Raw genomic sequence first — 15407 nt, forward strand, 5'->3', positions numbered from 1 at the left:
GGATTAAAGTGTTTAATTCATCTTCATTAAAGCCTGATGGTCTTTCTGAACATGGAGAGCCACTCACATCAAAGTGGCCCTCTTTGAAACAACAAAACCATTTTCTTGCCATGCTTTCCCCAGTGGCATTCTCCCCATACACAGCACAAATGTTTCAAGTTGTCTCCACTGCCTCTACTTCTTTGTTAAACTCAAACAGAAGAATATGTTGGAAGTGTTCATTTGTGTCTACCTGACACTCCATCTTTAGTCCACAAGTAAAACTAGCTTTTTTCAAATCTGCAAAATGCAAGGTGTATTCAGAAGCACAACATTGTCACTCCAAATGATAAATGATTAACAAACTCCCAACACTGCAGTGTTGCCATTATAAAAACAAACACTACAAACTTATTCATCAAATTAATACTTAAAAAAGAATCTCATTTGGAGTGGAATTGGAACCAGTGTATCTCCTAAGCATGAATTTTCTTTCCTTCCTTCCTTCCTTCCTTCCTTCCTTCCTTCCTTCCTTCCTTCCTTCCTTTTTATTTGAGATCTCACTCTGTTACTCAGGCGGGAGTGCAGTGTCACAATCACAGTTCACCACAGCCTCAACCTCCTGGTCTCAAGTAATTGTTCTGCCTCAGCCTCCTGAGTAACTGGGAACTACAGGCATGTGCCACCACACCCAGCTAATTTTTTTTTAATTTTTGTAGAGTTGAGGTCTTGCTGTGTTGCCCAGGCTGGTATAGAACTCTTGGGCTCATGCAATCCTCCCACTTCAGTCTTCCAAAGTGCTGGATTTACAGGCGTGAGCCACTGCCCTTGTCCTCTTTTTTACATTGGAAAATTTACCTTGTACATAAGAGTAAGTAAATAATTTAATTTCATTGCATTAGACAAGAAAAGCTAGTTTATGTTGCAATAACAAATGCCTACATCTCAACTGCTTAGCACACAAATTATAGTTTTTACTCACACAATGTTTCCTGCAGGTCCAGAGGTTCTCCAGCATATTCCCTTTCAGCAGTGACTCAAGGGGTCTGGGTTGGCTCCATATTCTGGCTCAGCAAACATGACAGAGAAGTCACGGGGCAGTTTTTCCTTTCACAGTTTGGAAGTGAAGCACATCACATCACTTCACATTTCATTGACTAGAATTGATGTTGTTGGTTCCCCTAAAAGCAAGGGGGCCAGGAAATGTGGAATTCTATGTATCCTGCAAGAAAAAAAAAGTTTTGGTAAGCACAGGGTATATTTTATAAGAAACATTGCTTAAATAAAATAATAAAATTAACATACATATACCTACCACTCAGTTTGATAAATGGATTTCTACAGTATCAGAGAAGCCCATATGTGCCTTATCCATTTCATTGCACATTCATAGGAAAATTTTATATTAAATTTTATGTTAACTATTCCCTTCCTCTTTTTGTTATAGATTCTAATGCTTGCCTATATATATATATTTAAATATGTATAGATTTTCTGTTACTGAACTTTATATAAACAGAATAACAGTGTACATATTTTTCCATGGCTGCTTCCTTGGCCCAATATTATGTTTTTGAGATTTATTCACACTGAAATGTGTAACTTTAATTCATTTATTTTCAATGATGCATTTTATGAATAAATAAATACTTATTTATCCGCTCTACTGTTTATGTACATATAGGTTGTTTCCATTTGTTTACTACATGAATAATACTGCTATGAACATTTATGTAAGTATCTTATCGTGAACTTTCTCAAGATTATTTTAGGGTATATGGTGATGAAATAAATTGGTAACTTGTAAGATATTCTCATTTTCAGTTTCACTAGAAAATGACAGTTTATCCATAAGCAGAATTACAATAATCAGTATTGGTGAGGATGTGAAGCCATGAAGACTCTCATCTTCCTACGTGCAATGGGAGTTTTATTGATAAAACCACTTTGGAAAAGAGTGTGTAAATGAGTCCCATATTCAGAAACAATGTTGTTTGGGACAAAAGGATAATGAATAATGCATTTCATAAATCTGTGGCTGGTGATGCTGGCAGAAGCATTAAGATACTAAGGCAAATCCATACCCAAGGCAAAAGGCTTTCCTTGAGTACAAACATCCATGGCACATGATGGAAGAAGTCATTTGTAATTAGCCTGCCAATAACTACCTGGCTCATTACTCTGTAGATTGTTGCTGTATTGGGGGTTCAACATTGGTCTCTGTCATTGACAGGTAGACACACACAAATAAAGATGTCCAGGTTGGTGTTGGCCAGGGAGAACCTGTTTTTTTAGCCTATATATTGTTGGGAGCCGGCCATGGAGGCCTACTGAGCATTAGGGATCAGGGAGGGCCATGGACCCCGAGACCGCTAGGACGTGTTTGGGAGTCGTTGACCCCATTTTCCTCCCCCTTTTGCCATGTAGCACAAACAACCTAAAGGAACTCTGCTGGTCTAAGCTGAAGGCTCTGTGACTGTGACAGGCATAGCTCACTCTAGAAACTCATTGTTCTTGTTTCCCATAAACTGTGGTTTCGGCTTAGGTATTAGATATAATTCAAATTCAGGTCACATTTGGGAGCCTTTTATATGGTACAAGCTTCTTTATAAGATTTAAAAGAATATTTGTAGAATTAGTATACACTTATGGAGAGCTGTTCTCAGCTTTTCAATGGTATAGATGATTATCAAGAGTGGCCCAGCACAGAGTTTGGGCTGGGCCACATTCCTGAGAGCCCAGCATGTACTTTGGACTGGGCTGCATTCTTTTAGGCCGGCTTTAGCTACAGTTAGTGTAAGGTCTTTTTTCTACCTATTATAGAAATTGAATTTATTTTATTCATAGAAGGTATTGTAGAATAGGTCATGCTACGTCAAGGAATCATGCTAGTTCAAGCATAATCAATCATGATATTTTTAGGTTTAATAAGAATATAGTTAACTTTAGAAATTTCATTGTCTCCATTTTCTACTATCGTGGTTTTGGCCTTAGTACATTTACAGTTTATATTTTGGTTTTATTTTTAGAAGATTTGCTGCTGCTAATCAGCTTTATATATTAGAATTAGGAATTGGAAACTTTCATAGAAATTAGGATAGATATATAGGACTTTAGAATAGCCATTTTGTTAAGAGATTGTAGTCTATTGTTCCAAAAGGTGGCCCACCCTGAACCTTGGACTGGGCCACATCCTGTAGAGCCCAGTGTGATCTTTGGACTGGGCCACATTCTTTAGGAATTGACTTAAGCTATAACTAAGAGCTTCCGTAGCATTGTGTAAGTAGTATTAACATAGAATAGAAAGGTAATAAAGTTTAAGTTAATCATCATGGGTTTTGTGTGAGCTCTGGAAGTTATTGATTATCAGAGCATCATTAAGCTAGTAAGGATTGTTGCACTGCTTTTGAAGAGAATTAACTAGCAAAGGGAACAATAAGATAATCTTGGGATTTGTCCCTCCTCACACCTAAGTATCTGGTGGGTGAGGGATGCCCCTCCTGCACCTGGTTTTGTGTTCACGTGAAAGACTTGTGACACTGTCTGTGTAAAATTTGGGGATAAATACCTGCTGTAACTTTCAATAAACGGCTTCTGCTCATTTCACTGAACAGTTGTCCACTTTCTTTCTTTCTCTTTCTTTCTTTTAATATCTATCCCTACTACAGAATCGGCTTCTGCAATAGACAGAGTCTAGTCTCTTTCTTTCTCCCCCTTTTTCTCTTTCTTTCTTTTAATATCTGTCCCTACAGATTCGCTGACGCCACCACATCTTCCAAGAGACTCCCCAAAACTTGCAGGGGCTGGCCCCCCGCAATATATATTGTTCATCTCTTCTGCTTTGGTCACCACTTTAACTCTTGAGTTCTATAAACAGTTGCTTTAGTAACTGAAAAAGATATTGATTACAGTCACAATTTTATTTTTTGTTAACCTAATTATTAAAAAACTCCTCTATAGTGTGTTTACTGTAGTATGCATTTACACAAAGAAGCAACCATCTTCAAATTAAGGCCCATTTTAAGAGAGTCACCCATACACATCTCTTTTTCAAAACTCCTAGTCACTAATTCTCAAATCTTGTCATTCTAAGTTACTGACCATTAGACATAACCATTAGTCATTGCCCATGATTCATTATACACCAATACTTCTGACTATTTCCTCTTTTGATCAAAGTGGGCAAACACATTTAATGACTAAAATCTTGCCCAATGCTTAAAAAATACTTTCTCCACTGCACTTGTTGGCTAACCCTGATTGGGGCTATGAAACTGGCTTACATAAGCATATTTCTGTAACCATCTATAAATCAAGACTAAAATATTTGGTCACAGGGAATCCTTATTAGTTTGAAAAATGTGAATGGAAAGAGAGGTGTCAAATGCAACACAAATGGATATTTTTTAGAATCTGCTTAAGTCTGAACTCACAAAACCACTTGCAGGTTCTAATGAAGTACTTCAGAACATCACAGGCATTACAATGGGATGGATTATATAGCAACAGAATCCCATTATCATATCTACAATTGCTGCCAGGCTTTAATAAGAAACCAGAAACTATTTCTCCAAATGAAAATAATTGATGAGTGATATGAGCAAAATGGTAGCTGGTAACTGCAACCTCCTTTACTTCCAAAGAAACATTGAGAACCAAGCAGAAACTGTAAGATCTAAATTTGTCAGACCTCTGAAAAATAGGCAAAATCTAAAAATAATCAAACATTGCTGAATTTTAAAAAAAGATAATTTCAAAATAGTAGGTAAACATGATAGCATTTTTATTTACATTTGTTTTACACACTCCCAGAATAGAGGTGTTCTTGAAGATAACAGCCTGCATTGTGAGTATTGGACCCTGATCCCTGCTTCCAGAGTGAACAAGGAAAATTTTTTCACAAATTACTGTGTTTGTATATTCTAAAACATTTAAAGATTTGGTGCCTGAAGAGCGTAAGCAAGTCACTTATTTCTGTTTGGCCTAACTCAGAACTCATACAGGGTAGAAAAACAGCAGGCAGTGCTAGAAAATTTTCTAAGATGAATGAAAGATCTGCAGTCATCTGGGACAAAAGATTAAAACTGAGACACACAGATGACTCAGGGGAAAGCTGGGGAGGGAGAATTTTGAGGGGACAGAGGGAATTAGAACATTCAAAAGCACCATGTACATGCCCAGGGTAGAGTGCATGCTCAGAAAACATCTGAGAAAACCCAAAGCTTTCACCACTGACTTATCTCTGGATTCAAATAAAGAAGACTGACATAGTGCTAAAGGAGTTTCCCAGAACAAAGTCAGTCGAAAAAACCAGGAGAAATGGAAGTTGTGATGCATGCCTGTATTTCTGGCTACTCGGGAGATTGAGATGGGAGGATCACTTCAGCCTAGAAGTTCAAGGCTAACCTGTGCAACATAGTAAGGTTATATCTCCAAATAAATGAATAAACAGAAATTGTTAAAAAAGTTCAAAGAAAAGACTGAAAGAGGTGATGCTACAGCTTGGATGTTTGGCTCCTCCAACTTTTATGTTGAAATTTGATCCCCAATGTTGAAGGTGGGGCTTAATGGGGAGGTGTTTGGGTCATGAGGCTTGATCTCTCATGGATAGATTAATGCCCTTCCTGGGAAAGGAATAAATGAGTTTTTGCCCTTGAGCTGGTTGTTCAAGAGAGCCTGGTACCTCCTTTGCTCTTTCTTACTTTGTTTCCTGCCATGTGATCTCTGAATGTGTGAGATACCCTTCATCTTCCATCATGAGTAGAAGCAGGCTATAGTCCTCACCAGATGCAGGTGTTGGTGCTATGCTTTTTGTACAGTCTGCAGCTTGGTCAAATAAATCACTTTTATTTATAAGTTACTCAGTTTTAAGTGTGCATTTATAGTGATGGTGGAAAAAAAATCCAGATTCTGCCAAAATATGTTTGAAGAAGTTTATTCTAAGCCAAATGTGAGTGACCTAGGCCCATGGCACAGTCCCAAGATGTACTGAGAACATATGTCCCAAATAGTAGAATTGTAGCTTGGTTTATACATTTTTAAGGAGACAGAAGTTATAGACAAGACATAAACCAATATATGTGAGGTTTACATTGGTTGGTCCTGGAAAGGCAGGACATCTCCAAGAGGGGACTTGCAGGTAACAGGTGTGTTCAAAGATTTTCTGATTTAGCAGGTTGTAGAAAGAACTAAGTTCTGTTGCTCTGTCTAAAGAATTTAAAATCAGTAAAATAAATGCTTGAGTTAAGATAATGGGACAAAAAAAAAGAAAAGAAAAGCTAATGGGGGCTTAAGAAAACCAAGACTCTTGATAAGTGGTTGAAGGCTTTAAAGAGGAAGGCTTCAGAGAGAATATTATTGCCACAGTCTATTTTGTCAGTCTTATATCTCTATTTTAATGTTGATACTAGTAGTCAATTTTCCCTAAAACTCCAGAAAGGAGGGAGTCTAGGAAGGCATATTCAACCACCTTTTCTGTCATGGCCTGGGATTTAGTTTTTCAGGTTTCCCTTAGCCCATAGGGGGTCCATTTAGATGTTTAAGGAGGGTTAAGATTTTTGTGATTTTTGTTTGTTGGTTGGTTTACAATAGCAACACAAAATAGATTAGGACAGAAAATTGGTACTGAGGAGTAAGGTATTGCTATAACGACACCTGAAAATGTGGACACAGACTTGCAACTGGGTAATGGACAGAAGTTGACTGTTTGGAGGACTCAAAATAAGAAAGAAGATAAAGGAAAGTTTGTAACTTCTTAGAGATTGGTTAAGTGGTTGTGAGCACAAATCTGATAGTAATATAGATGGTAAAGGCCCAGCTGATGAGGTCTCAGATGGAAATGAAGAACTTATTGGGAATTGAGACTAAGGTTACCAATGCAACACTGTAGCTAAAACTTGGCTGCATTGTGTCCATGCCCTAGGTCTTTATGGAAGACGAAACTTAAAAATGATAACCTGAGGTATCTGGCAGAAGAAATTTCTAAGCAGCAAAGCATTCAAGTAGTGGTACGGCTACTTTTTATAGCTTGTACAATCAGAAACAGCAGCAAAGAAACTACCTAAAGGTAAAATTTACAATTAAAAGGAAAAAAGTGTAAAAATGTGAAAAATTTACAGTTTGGCCAGATGAAGAGAAGGACAGAGCATTTTCAGGAGAAAAATTCAAAAGTGCAGTGGAGCAACCATTTGCTAAAGAGATTAGCATGGATAAGTGGGACCAGGTGCTAATAGTCAAGACAATGAAAAAAAAGAAAAGAAAAGAAAAGAAAGAAAGCCCCAATGGCATTCAGAAATCTTTGAGGCCACCCTCACATCACAGGCATAAAGGTCAAGGAGGACAGAATGGCTTGGGGAAACAGTCCCAAGACACCATGGCCCTTCATTACCTTGAAATGCTGCTCCCGCTCCCCAATCCTGGCACTCTAGCTCCAGCTGAGACTCAAATAATTCCAGGTGCTGCTCAACCTTCCTCTCTAGAGAGCTCAAGCAGTAAGCCTTGGCAACATCCACATACTACTAAGCTTACATGTGCCCAGAATGCAAAAGTGGAGGACTTGGTGATTTTTGATGAGAGTTCAGAGGATGTATTTAAAAGCCTTGGTGCCCAAGTACCAGCCTGGCACAGGGGCAGAGCCACCATAGAAAGCTTCTACTAGGATAGTGCCTGGTAGAGCCATGGAAGCAGGGCTGCCACCCTCCAGATTCGGAATTGTAGAACCTCAGGCAGCATGCATCCTCAACTTAGAACAGCCATAGGTATTCAACTCCATTCCATGAGAGCAGCCAAGTAAACTTCACCCAGCAAAACCATAGGAACAAGACTATCCAAGGCATTGAGAACCTGCCCCTCACATCAGTGTGCCCAGGGTGCAAGACATAAAAATCAAAGGGTGTCATTTTGAGGCTTTAGAATTTAGTATCTACTCTGCTGGTTTTTTGAGATTGTGTGAGGCCTGTTTTTTGTTTTTGTTTTGTTTTGTTTTGCATTTTTTTTTTCCTTTTGGAATGGAAATGTTTGCCCAATGCCTGGGCAATTATTTTATCTTGAAACAATAAATCAAAATGAGCCAGGTGTGGTAGCACGCGCCTGTAGTTCCAGCTACTCGGAAGGTTGAGGCGAAAGGATCGCCAGAGTCCAGTAGGTCGAGGCTGCGTTGGCCAGGAGCGACCACTGCACTCCAGTATGGGTGACAGAGTAAGACTCCAACTTAAAAAAAAAAAAAAAAGTAAATGTTTTTGATTTTACAAGCTCACAGCTGAAAAGAACATACTTTGAATCTCAGATGATCCTTTGGACTTTGGACTTTTCAGTTAATGCTAAAACAAATTAAGATTTTGGGGGACTATTGAAAAGGAATGATTGTATTTTGCGATGTGAGAAGGACATTAGATTTGGGGAGCCAGGGTCAGAATGCTACAGTTTGGATGTTTGTTTCCCAAAAATCTCATGTTAAAATTTGGTTCCCAGTGTTGGATGTGGGGTGATTTGATCATGGGGACAGATCCTCTATGAATAGGAGAGTGGAGGGAGTGAGTGAGTTATTGTTTTGTTACTTCCTGCAAGAGCTGACTGTTAAAAAAAAAGAGTTGTGTCATTGCCCTCCACTTTCTTGCTTGCTTTCTTGTCATGTAATTTTTACACACATAAGCTCCTCTTCATTTTGCACAAATGAAAAGAGTCTGAGGCTTTCTCCAGAAGCAGCTGTTGATGCAATGCTTCTTATATAGTCTGCAAACCTGAACAAAAAGTTAGTTTTTTAATAAATTATCTAGTCTCAAGTGTTCACAGCAACACTGGTAGTGTGTTTTTATTGCTGCTGTTTTAATTTAGCTTCAGAATTCAAGGAGATCTCTGTTAAGATACCACATGAACATAAGCTGGATGATCAGATACTTTAGGGATGACATACAAGAAAAAACATAGTCTGTGCAAAAATAGTTTGGAAAAGTCACTAAATAAATAGATAATTGTAGCCTTATAGAACCAAAAATAGAGAAGGAAGATAAACTGATTTCCAGAATTGCCACATTCTAATACTTAAATATTTTGTTTTCAATGACAACAAAATCACAGGGATTAAAAAAAATTAGTAAAGGATACCCCCCCATTCAAAGGGAATGAAAGAAAGAAAGATTGACAAAAACCATCACTGAGGAAGCCCAGACATTGGACTTACTAGACAAAACTTTAAAACATCTGTCTTAAATAAATTCAAAAACTGAAGGAAACCACAAACAAAGAAATGAAAGAAATGAAATTTCTTTGTATGTAGATGATAAATGAACAAAATAAGAATATCGGTGAAGAGATAGAGATTACAAAATCAAAGGAAATAATTCCAAAGCTAAAGCGTACAATAACTAATAAAAATTTTACTAGGAGTGTTTATTAGTAGAAGTCCACAGCCAGAAAAACAATCAATGAACTCAAATATAGTAGAATTGACATTAACCAGTCTCAAGAGCATAAACACAAAAAGAGTGAAGAAAAGTTAACAGAGGCTGCTGAAGGGACCTGTAGGAAACCATTCAGTAAGACCAAGATATGTGTTAGGAGAATCCTAGAAATAGAAGTGAGAGGGAAAGGAAAGGAAATAAAATTTGAAGAAATTATGGCCAAAAACTTTACATATTTAATGAAAGATATGAATCTACAAATCTGAGCTCAATAAAATTTAAATACAAAATATATACGTAGAATAAACTCAAAGAGATTCAACTGAGACAGAGCTAGATGAGAGAGATATTTTACATGTTATTCAGGCTAAGTTAATATTAATTCAAAATGCATTGTAGAAATTTAGAATGTTAGTTGTAACCTGCTAATATAAACTACAGTTTGCAATTCATGGTAACCACTAGGAATGTATCTCAAATGTATACACAAAATAAATAAGGAGATAATCAAATTGGTACACTACCAAAGATCAAGAAAACACAAAAGAAGATATAAATGGAAGAAATTAGGAACAAAAAAGTATCCGACATACAGAAAGCAAATAGGAAAATATGAGAAGTCTTTCCTTAACAACTTATATGTAAATAGATTAAATTCTGCACTCAGAGTGTAGAGTTTGGCAGAATTGATTTTTTTAAATTACTGAATGCTATATTGTTTTAAAGATGACTTTTTAATTTAAGACATAAACATGTTGAAAGTAAAATCACAGAAAAAGATTTAACATGAGTGGTAATCAAATGAGAGATAGAGTGCCTATCCTAATATAATAAAAAGTTAACTTTAAGTTAAAGAGTTTACAAGACACAATGAAGATCAACACATACTTTTTAAAAGGTAAATTCATCAAGAAGGTATAACAGTTGCAAAATATACATACCAAACAAAATATCCCCAACAAATATGAAGTAAATATTGACAATATGAAGACAAGAGTAGATTGCACTGCAGTAATAGTTGAAGAATTTCTTATCTCACTTCCAAAAATGAATAGAACATCTAGACTGAAGATCAACAAGGATAATAGAGGATTTTAACAATACTTTAAACCAACTAAATGTAATAGATACAAGAGAAAAATAGAACAATCAACTTAACAACAAAATATACATTCTAAGGGACAGATTGAGCACAGTATAGACCATATGTTAGACCACTTGAAAAATCACAAATATGTGGAAACTAAAAAAACACATCCCCTCTTTTTTGAGTTGGGGTCTCATGCCATCACTCAGGCTGGAGTGCAGTGGCACAATCACAACTCATTACAGTCTCAATTCCTGGGCTCAGGTGAGCCTTCTACCTTATCCTGGAGTAGCTAGGACTACAGGCATGTGTCAGCACACTTGGCTATTTAAAAAAAAAAAATAGATTTGAGGTCTGCTATGTTGCATAGGCTGGTCTCACTCCTGGGCTCAAGCTATCCTCTTGCCTTGAACTCCCAAAGAGCTAGGATTTCAGGTGTGAGCCACCATACCTGGCCAACATACCCTTAAACAAGCAATGAGTCACAGAAGAAATCATAAAGATAATCAGAAAATATAAATAAATGATAATGAAAAACAACATATCAAAACTTCTGGGATGCAGCAAAGGCAGTGCTCAGAGAAAATTTTATAAAGATTACAATTTAACCAACTAAATTAACACTTGATAGAACTAAAAAAAATCAAAAACTAAACCTAAAGCTAGAAAGAGAAAGAAAATGAAAAATATTAGATGGATGAAATAGAGAAATAAAAGCAGTATAAAGAATTAGTGAACTGTAATTGCTTGTCTAAGAGTGTGCTGTTTAATTTCCACATATTTGTGATTTTTAAAGTTTTCCTTCTTTCACTGATATCTAGTTTCATTCTATCACATTTGGAGAAGATACTTTGAATGGTTTTAAAGTTTATTATTTTAAAAGCTCAAGGAAATTGACATATCTTTAACTGTGTTGACAGAGAAAAAGGGGACAATACACAACATTAGAAATGAAAATCAACTTTACTACAGATCTTGTAGGAATAAAAAAGGACTCAAGATAATTTTATAAATTCTTGTATCCAACAAATTAAATAACCTAGATGAAATAGAAAAATTCCTAGAAACATGAAAATTACCAACACTACTCCAAGAAGAAATAGAAAATCCAAACAGAAACAAACCTATAACAATTAAAGATACTGTATCAGTGATTTGATTCAACAAAGAAAAATTCAACAAAGAAAAATTTAGGAGTAGATGGCTTCATTGAGGAATTCTACCAATATTTATAAAGAATTAGCACCAATCTTTTAAAAATTATCTCAAAAAATTAAGGAGAAAGGAACACTTTCTAACTCATTCAACTAGTTCAACATCACCCTGATACCAAAGACAGTTTAAAAACAGCATAAGGGGCTAGGAGTGGTGGCTCATGCCTATAATTCTGGCTCTTGAGAAGGCCAAGGAGTTCAAAACCAGTCTGGACAACATAACGAGACTTTGTCTCTACAAAAAGTCAAAAAATTAAGCAAGCATGGTGGTGTGCACCTGTAATCAGAGCTACTTGGGAGGCAGATGAGGGAGGATGGCTAGAGCCCAGAAGTTTGAAGTTACAACAAGCCATGGACATGCCAATTGCATTTCAGCCTGGGTAACAGAATGAGACCACGACTCAATTAAAAAAAAAAATACAAGAAGTAAGAGACCAACATTCCTCATAAACATAGATGCAAAGGCCCTCTTTAAAATACTAGCAAACCAAATAGAAGAGCAAGCAAAAAGATTTTACACAGCATGACCAAGTGGAAGTTATCCCAGGAATGCAATGATGGTTGAACATAAGACAATTAATCAATGTCATACTCACATTAACAGAATGAAAAAAGATAAAACATAGTTATCTCAACTTTAAAAAATTGACGAGATCTAATATCCTTTTTAAAAAATCTCAGAAAAATAGGAGTAGAAGAAAATTATAATATAATATGGTAAAGGACATTCATGGCAAACATACAACTAACGTATTCAATGATGAAAGACAAAAAAGCTTTCCCCCAAAGATTAGGAAAAAGGTCAAAGGTGTTTACTTTTACTACTGCTATTTAATATTGTATTGGAAGCTCAAGGCAGAAGAATTAGGCAATAAATAAAATAATTAATTAATGATATACAAGTAAAGGAATAAATAAAGTTATCTTTACTTCCAGATGACATAATCCTATTTATACAGAAAATCTCAAAGAAACCACAAAAAAGTACTAATGCAAATTTTAAAAAATAATCAGCCGGGCTCGGTGGCTCAGCCTGTAATCCTGCACCTCTGGGAGGCTGAGGTGAGTGGATTGCCTGTGCCCGTGGGTTCAAGACCCGCCTGGGCAGGCGAGACCTCATCTCTACAATAAAAAATCAAAAAATTAGCCGGGCGTGGTAGCGCGTGCCTGTAATTCAGGCTACTCGGAAGGTTGAGGCAGAAGGATCGCCGGAGCCCAACAGGTCGAGGCTGCGGTGGCCAGGAGCGGCCACTGCACTCCAGTCTGGGTGACAGAGTGAGACTCCGACTCAAAAAAAATAATAATCAAACAAATTGAGGGAACAAGATCAACACAAAAAAAGCTTTTTACATTTTTATACATCAGCAATGAATAATGCAGAAAAAAATTAAGAAAATTCTACCAGCAGTAGCATTCAAAACATAAAATACTTATCAATAAATTTAACCAAAAAAGTAGAAGACTTGTCCACTTAAAACTGCATGACTTTATTTAAATTAAGAAGAACTGAATATGTGAAAAATATTATTTTATAGATTAGAAGAGTTAATACTGCTATGATCTCAATATTACCAAAAGTGACCTACAGATTCAGTGCAATCGCTATCAAAATTTCAACAGCAATTTTTGCAGAAATGAGAAATCCAATTCTCAAATTCATATGAAATTTTAAAGGATTCCAAACAGCCAAAACAATTTTGAAAAAAGAAAAAAACCAAGTTGGAAGATTCATGTTTCTTTATATAAAAACTTACTACAAAGCTATAGAAATCAATCAGTGTGATATTAGCATCAGGATACACAAACAGAAAAACAGAATAGAATGATGATTCATAATTTAGACCACATATTTATGGCCAGTTGATTTTTGATGCAGATCCTAAGACCATTTAATAGGAGAAAGAAAGTCTACAAAGAATAGTGCTGAGAAAACTGAATTGCCACATGAAAAAGAACATTGCCCCATTTACAAAAATTAACTTGCAAAGGATTAACAGCCTAAATGTAAGAACCAAAACCATAAGCTTCTTAGAAGAAAGTATATGTATAAATCTTCACTACTTTGAATTTGGCAATAGATTCTTACATATGACACCAGAACCATGAGAAACAATAGAAAAATGCATAAATTTTACTTCATCAAAATTAAAATTTTTGTTTATCAAATATATTATTCATAATTTAAAAAGGCAACCTACAGAACAGCAGTAAATATTTGCAATTATATATCTGATAAAAATTTAATATCCTGAATATATAAGTAAATCCTACCACCCAACAAATGAAAAGACAACCCAATTTTTAAAAGGCAGAGGACTTACATAGCTATTTCTCCAAAGAAGATAAACAAATGGCCAAAATAAGCACATGGAAGAATGCTCACCATCCTTTAGGCAACTGCAGTCTAAAACTTTAAGGAGTAATACTTCATACCCACTAGGTTGTCTAAAATTTAAAAACAAAAAATAGTAAGTTTTGACAAGAATGTGAGAGATACTAGAATCATCATACGTTGTTGGTGGAAATATAAAATGATTCAGTCACTGTTGGAAATAACTTGGCAGTTAAACATAAAATGAATATAATATAATATATAAATAGATAAATATAATAATTATATATAATATACATAAAATATGTAAATACATAAATAAATAATATATATAAAAAATAAATAAATATAAATAAAAATAGTTTGGCAGTTAAACATAAAAAGTTAAACATAGAATGACTATATGACTCCCAATTCTACTCTTGGTTATATTCCCCAAAGAATCAAAAACAGGGACTCAAACAAGTACATGCATATTTATAGCAGCACTCAAAGGTGAAATCAGCTCATGTGTCCCTCAATGAATAAATGGAATTTAAAAATTATCATGTGTTCTTACAGTGGACTATCATTTGATCGCAAAAAGTCATGAAATAGCTTCTCACAAGACTGTGCCAAAGGCCAAGAAGGAATCTCCTGTCACACGTCCTGCTCCTATCCCTCCTAAAGTCAAAGCCAAAGCCAAAGCAAAGGCACTAAAGGTCAAGAAGGCAGTGCTGAAAGGCTTCCACAGCCACCAAAAAAAAGAAGAAGAAGAAGAAGAAGAAGAAGAAGATCCGCACATCACCCACTTTCTGGAGGCCCAAGACTCTGCAACTTCAGAGGCAGCCCAAATATCTTCAAGATATTTCTCACCAAGAGAAACAAGTTTGACCACTATGCCATCATCAAGTTTCCCCTGACCACTGAGTTTGCCATGAAGGAAAATAGAAGACAACAACACATTTGTGTTCATTGTGGATGTTAAAGCCTGTAACAAGCACCAGATCAAACAGTCTGGGAAGATGCTTCATGACATTGATGCTGCCAAGGTCAACACCCTGATTAGGCCTGATGAAGAGAAGAAGGTATATGTTTGACTGGTTTCTGATTATGATGCTTTGGATATACTGTCAACAAAATTGGGATTATCTAAACTGATTCCAGCTGACTAATTCTAAATATTTATCTTTTCACTATTAAAAAAACGTAATGAAATAATGATACATGCTACAACATAGATGAACCTTGACAATGTAATGCTAAGCGAAGAAGCCAGACACCAAAGTTCTGGAAAATTGTATGGTTGTACTTACATGAAATTTCTTTAATAAATAAAGTCATAGAGGCAGAATGTAAATAGCTGGTTGTCAATGACTGTGGGGAGAAGAATGAGGGGAAAAAATGACTTAATGGGT

The 15407-nt window shown here is 35.9% G+C and overlaps 1 pseudogene; it reads left to right on the forward strand.

The window, feature by feature from the left end:
• The window catches only part of LOC103277345, a 102387-nt pseudogene extending 87223 nt beyond the window's left edge, over nucleotides 1-15164 (forward strand).
• Nucleotides 15165-15407: the final 243 nt, after the last annotated feature.

Source organism: Carlito syrichta, unplaced genomic scaffold (genome assembly GCF_000164805.1).
Source record: "Carlito syrichta isolate Samal-C Ts95f unplaced genomic scaffold, Tarsius_syrichta-2.0.1 Scaffold317398, whole genome shotgun sequence".
Lineage (NCBI taxonomy): Eukaryota > Metazoa > Chordata > Mammalia > Primates > Tarsiidae > Carlito > Carlito syrichta.